The sequence below is a fragment of the Callorhinus ursinus genome, unplaced genomic scaffold (genome assembly GCF_003265705.2).
Source record: "Callorhinus ursinus isolate GAN/ISIS: 27379988/994484 unplaced genomic scaffold, GSC_fseal_2.0 scaffold9, whole genome shotgun sequence".
NCBI lineage: Eukaryota > Metazoa > Chordata > Mammalia > Carnivora > Otariidae > Callorhinus > Callorhinus ursinus.
Genome location: NW_027397071.1, coordinates 38,811,391 through 38,818,278, shown reverse-complemented (window position 1 = coordinate 38,818,278; position 6,888 = coordinate 38,811,391).

The window sequence follows — 6,888 nt, the reverse complement described above, 5'->3', positions numbered from 1 at the left end:
GGTCCTGAGACCACACTGTCCCGCAAGGGTTCCCCCCCCCCCCCCCCACTTAGCCACTGGAGGGACGTCCCTCAGCAGAGCCGACTTCTAAAAGTTCCAATTTTGTGCTCCGCGGCTCTATCACTTGCCAGAAGCGGCGACTAAGGCCCCTTCCCCCGTCGTCTATCCTCCTGAATATCGCCTCAGATTCACTTCTCCGCACATCCTACCTTCCAGTAAGTGGTCGCTTCTCTGTTCAGAGAGTTGTTGCTACTCTCCTCTTTGATCTGTTGAGTTCGTAGGTGTTCAGAATGGTTTGATCCCTATTCAGCTGAATTCCTGAGACCAGCCGAAATCCAGGTCTCCTACTCCTCCGCCATCTTGCTCCCGGCGGTGCCAGACATTTTATCTCTACTCTCTCTGCTTCTCAAAAAGGAGACCTACCTTTCCATTTTTATGGCTAGTTTATGAATAGTGGTCATGAAACAAGAGATTTACAATTATATTTCAAAAACAGAAAGACACAGATTAATCCTTCTTTTGGAAAAAAAGAAATGTCATTAAAGTAGTAACAATGTATATCTCTGCATATATAAATTTCACTGATTTTTCTCCATTTTTCTTTACAATTTTCCTTATGACTTGAATGTCAATGAATATGTATTTTTTAATCAGAAAAGTCATTTTCACTTTGAATAAAATAACTGGAACATATTAAGTCAAATTAGTACTGCTTTATTTTATTTTATTATTTTAGTTTTAAAAAATTATAGCCACTACTAATAGTAAACATCAAAGACATATTCAGGAGACAATCTACTGATTAATAATAATAGCTAACATATATTGAGTTCTTATGTACTTAGATTATACTAGACAAGAGCTTTATATGTATTTTCTCATTTAATCCTCATAGTTCTCTACTATTATGTCCATTTCATGGTTGAGCAACCTGAGGTTTAAATTGGGTAAGAGACAGCTTGTGAGTAGCAGTGATTTGAACCAAAGCTAAGCTCACAGTCCATGTCTTTTGTCTCTGTGTTTGGCTGCCTTTAGGCTTTGGTATAATTGTAACATCTGTTCCTGAGTATAGTTTATACATCTCATGTTCATGGAAAGCCCTCAATAAAATCATTAGAAGTCTAATGACACTGAAGTCATGTTCAAGAACTCTAATAAATGTTCTGACTTAAAGAAAATGGTTCCATATATTACACACAGATAATTGAGAAACTGTTTCAAATAAAACCTTACTGTTCTTCTCAGTACTTAAGATTGAATAACCTAGGCATAGATTGCATATTTGCCATTATGTGTTGTGAGTAAGCCAAAACCTTCTGGATCCCAAATGCTGCCTAAAATTTGTACTCAGTTGTGCTTCAGGTTAGATCATTTCAGTCCTAGACATTGTCTAGAAGGCTTATACTTGAAACTGTTATTCCTCATTAACCCTTTAAGTAAATTCATTTCTCATAAATGCCTAAACCCATAATCTGGCTGCGCCCAACATAACTACATTTTGTTAAAGGGAAAGCATATCAGGATAATCCTTGAGCAATGGTTTAAGGATTAGGAAAGTACAAAGGATGTGGAAAGATAGTAGCAAGAGGGTGACAGGGGAAGTTTCCAGGGACAAATCTGGCTTGTTAAAGAGTTTCAGCAGAGATGAGTTCTATAATGTAAATCATAAATGAGGGATGTTTTTGCATAATCTTGGCCAAATATAAAACAAACATCAGTAGGTAAGAATGGCCTTTTGTTCGATTCAGTAGTAAATACAATTTCTACATAATTATATAAAATTATTGCTTGTAAAAATTCTAGCTACTCTATAAACTTTATGTTAGCCCTCTTGCTAGGCTTTACCATTCATTTCTAAAACTGATTTACATATTTAAAAGAAAGGATTGAGAGAAGAGGAGTTTTCGACTTCTAAGTATGGTTAAAAACAGTGTGTATTTTCAAAGACAGGATGAAAAGTACATGTCTATATTATATAATGCCTTAAATGTATATTTGATAACTCTGTGCCAGTTTTAAAGGGTTTTTTTAAAATGTTATTTTATTATGTTATGTTAGTCACCATACAATACATCATTAATTTTTGATGTAGTGATCCAGATTCATTGTTTTCGTATAACACCCAGTGCTCCATGCAGTACGTGCCCTCCTTAATAACCATCACCGGGCTAACCCATCCCCCCACCCTCCTCCCCTCTAGAACCCTCAGTTTGTTTCTCAGAGTCCATAGTCTCTCATGGTTCATCTCTCCCTCCGATTTCCCCCCCTTCATCTTTCCCTTCCTTCTCCCAATGTCCTCCGTGCTATTCCTTATGTTCTACAAATAAGTGAAACCAGATGATAATTGACTTTCTCTGCTTGACTTATTTCACTTAGCTTAATTTCCTCCAGTCCCATCCATGTTGATGTAAAAGTTGGGTATTCATCCTTTCTGATGGCTGAGTAATATTCCATTGTATATATGGACCACATCTTTATGCATTCGTCTGTTGAAGGGCATCTCGGCTCTCCACAGTTTGGCTATTGCGGACTTGCTGCTATGAACACTGGGGTGCATATGGCCCTTCTTTTCACTACATCTGTGTCTTTGGGGTAAATACCCAGGAGTGCAATTGCTGGGTCATAGGGTAGCTCTATTTTTAATTTTCTGAGGAACCTCCACAATGTTTTCCAGAGTGGCTGTACCAACTTGCATTCACACCAACAATGTAAGAGGGTTCCCATTTCTCCACCACCTCTCCAACATTTCTTGTTTTTTGCCCTGTCAATTTTTCAATTCTAACTGGTGTAAGGTGATATCTCAATGTGGTTTTAATTTGAATTTCCCTGATGGTTAATGATGATGAACATTTTTTCTTGTGTCTGTTAGCCATTTGTATGTCTTCTTAAGATAAGTGTCTGTTCATGGAATGTTCCCTCTATCCCTATACTCTGAAGAGTTTTAATCAGGAAATGATGCTGTATTTTGTCAAATGCTTTTTCTGCATCAATTGAGAGGACCATGATTCTTCTCTCTCCTCTTATTAATGTGTTCTATCACATTGATTGATTTGCAAATGTCGAACCACACTTGCATCCCAGGGATCAATGCCACTTGGTTGTGGGGGATGATCCTTTTAATGTATTGTTGGATCCTATTAGCTAGGATTTTGTTGAGAATTTTGGAATCCATATTCATCAGGGATATCGGTCTGAAATTCTCCTTTTTGATGGGGTCTTTGCCTGGTTTGGGGATTAAGGCAATGCTGACCTCATACAATGAGTCTGGAAGCTTTCCTTCTGTTTCTATTTTTTGAAACAGCTTCAGGAGAATAGGTATAATTTCTTCTTTGAATGTTTGGTAGAATTCCCCAGGGAATCCATCAGGCCCTGGATTCTTGTTTTTTGGGAGGTTTTTGATCACTGCTTCAATCTCATTACTGGTTATTGGCGTATTCAGGTTGTCAATTTCTTCTTGTTTCAGTCTTGGCAGCTTATAGGTTTCCAGGAAGGCATCCATTTCTTCCAGATTGCTCAGTTTATTGGCATATAGTTGCTGATAATAATTTCTAATAATTGTTTCTATTTCCTTGGTGTTAGTTGTGATATCTCCCCTTTCATTCATAATTTATTAATTTGGGTCCTTTCTCTTTTCTTTTGGATAAGTCTGGCCAGTGGTTTAACGATCTTATTCTTTCAAAGAACCAGCTTCTAGTTTCATTGATCTGATCTACTGTGTTTCTGATTTCTACTTCATTGATCTCTGCTTTAATCGTAATTATTTCTCTTCTAATGCATGGCTTAGGCATCCTTTGTTGTTTTTTCCCCAGTTCTTTAAGGTGTAGAGTTAGTTGGTGAATTCGGGATTTTTCTCTTTTTTTGAGTGAGGCTTGGATGGCTATGTATTTCCCCCTTAGGACCAACTTTGCAGTATCCCATAGGTTTTAGACTGATGTGTTTTCGTTCTCATTGGTTTCCATGAATTGTTTAAGTTCTTCTTTGATTTCCTGGTTGAGCCAAACATTCTTCAGCAGAGTGGTCTTTAGCTTCCAAGTGTTTGAATTTCTTCCAAATTTTTTCTTGTGATTGAGTTCCAGTTTTAAAACATTATGGTCTGAGAATATGTAGGGAACAATCTCAAACTTTTGGTGTCAGTTGAGACCTGATTTGTGACGCAGTATGTGGTCTATTCTGGAGAAAGTTCCATGTGTGCTTGAGAAGAATGAGTATTCTGTTGTTTTAGGGTGGAATGTGCTGTATATATCTATGAGGTCCATCTGGCCCAGTGTGTCACTCAAAGCTCTTGTTTCTTTGTTGATTTTCTGTTTAGATGATCTGTCTATTGCTGAGAGTAGAGTATTGAGGTCTCCTACAATTAATGTATTGTTATCAATATGACTCTTTATTTTAGTTAACAGTTGGCTTATGTAGATGGCTGCTCCCATGTTGGGGATGTAGATATTTACAACTCTTAGATCTTCTTGTTGGATAGACCCTTTAAGATGATATAGTGTCCTCATGCAGAAGAATGAAACTGGACCATTTCCTTACACCACACACAAAAATAGACTCCAAATGGTTGAAAGACCTAAACGTGAAACAGGAGTCCATCAAAATCCTAATGGAGAACACAGGTAGCAACCTCTTCAACCTCAGCCACAGCAACTTCTTCCTAGAAACATCCCCAAAGGCAAGGGAAGCAAGGGCAAAAATGAACTATTGGGATTTCATCAAGATAAAAAGCTTTTGCACAGCAAAAGAAACAGTCCACAAAACCAAAAGACAACTGACAGAATGGGAGAAAATATTTGCAAATGACATATCAGATAAAGGGCTAGTATCTAAAATCTATAAAGAACTTATCAAACTCAACACCCAAAGAACAAATAATCCAATCAAGAAATGGGCAGAAGACATGAACAGACATTTTTCCAAAGAAGACATCCAAATGGCCAACAGACACATGAAAAAGTGCTCAACATCCCCTGGCATCAGGGAAATCCAAATCAAAACCTCAATGAGATACCACCTCACACCAGTCAGAATGGCTAAAATTAACAAGTCAGGAAATGACAGATGTTGGCCGGGATGCAGAGAAAGGGGAACCCTCCTACACTGTTGGTGGGAATGAAAGTTGGTGCAACCCCTCTGGAAAACAGTATGGAGGTTCCTCAAAGAGTTGAAAATAGAGCTACCATACAATCCAGCAATTGCACTACTGGGTATTTACCATAAAGATACAAATGTAGGGATCCGAAAGGGTACATGCACCCCCATGTTTATAGCAGCAATGTCCACAATAGCCAAACTGTGGAAAGAGCCAAGATGTCCATTGACAGATGAATGGATAAGAAGGTGTGGTATATATACACAATGGAATATTATGCAGCCATCAAAAGGAATGAGATCTTGCCATTTGCAACGACGGGGTTGGAAGTGGAGGGTGTTATGCTGAGTGAAATAAGTCAATCAGAGAAAGACATGTATCATATGACCTCACTGATATGAGGAATTCTTAATCTCAGGAAACAAACTGAGTGTTGCTGGAGTGGTGGGGGGTGGGAGGGATGGGGTGGCTGGGTGATAGACATTGGGTAGGGTATGTGCTATGGTGAGCGCTGTGAATTGTGCAAGACTGTTGAATCACAGATCTGTACTTCTGAAACAAATAATGCAACATATGTTAAGAAAAAAGAAAAAGAAGAAGATAGCAGGAGGGGAAGAATGAAGGGGAGTAAGTCGGACGGGGAGACGAACCATGAGAGACGATGGACTCTGAAAAACAAACTGAGGGTTCTAGAGGGGAGGAGGGCAGGGGGATGGGTTAGCCTGGTGATGGGTATTAAAGAGGGCACATTCTGCGTGGAGCACTGGGTGTTATGCACAAACAATGAATCATGGAACACTACATCAAAAACTAATGATGTAAAAAAGGTGATTAACATAACAATAAAAATTTTTTTTAAAAAGATGATATAGTGTCCTTCTGTGTCTCTAACTACAGTCTTTAGTTTAAAATCTAATTTGTCTGATAATAAGAATTGCTACCCAGCTTTCTTTTGAGGTCCGCTGGCATGGAAAATGGATCTCCATCCCTTCACTTTCAGTCTGGATGTATCTTTAGGTTCAAAATGAGTCTCATGTAGACAGCATATGGATGGGTCCTGTCTTTTTATCCAATCTGCAACCCTGTGCCATTTTATGGGAGCATTTAGGCCATTCATGTTGAGAATGATTATTGAAAGATACAAATTTATTGTCATCATGTTGCCTGTGAAGACTCTGTTTTCATAGATTATCCCTGTAAATTTCTGTTGTATATCACTCTTGGGGTCTTTCTCCTTTTAGAGAACCCCCCTTAATATTTCTTGCAGGTCCAGCTTAGTGGTCACATATTCTTTCAGCTTCTGCCGGTCTTGGAAGCTCTGAATCTCTCCATCCATTCTAAATGATAGCCTTCTTGGATAAAGTATTCTTGGCTGCATGTTCTTCTCGTTTAGTACCCTGAATATGTCTTGCCAGGCCCTCCTGGCTTGGCAGGTCTCTGTGAATAGGTCTGATGTTATTCTGATGTTCCTCCCTTTGTATGTAAGGAATCTCTTCCCCCTAACTGCCCTTAAGATGGTTTCCTTCGTTCTCAGATATGCGAGTTTTACTATTATATGCCGGGGTGTTGGCCTGTTTTCCTTGTTCTTGGGAGGGGTCCTCTGTGCCTCTAGGACATGAATGTTTGTTTCATTCTCCAGATTAGGGAAGTTCTCAGGTATGATTTGCTCAAATATATCTTCTAGTCCTCTCTCTCTCTCCACCCCCTTTGGGATCCCAATAATTCTGACACTGAAACGCTTCATGGTGTCACTTATTTCTCTGAATCTATTTTCATGGATTCCGAGTTGTTTTTCCCTGGCC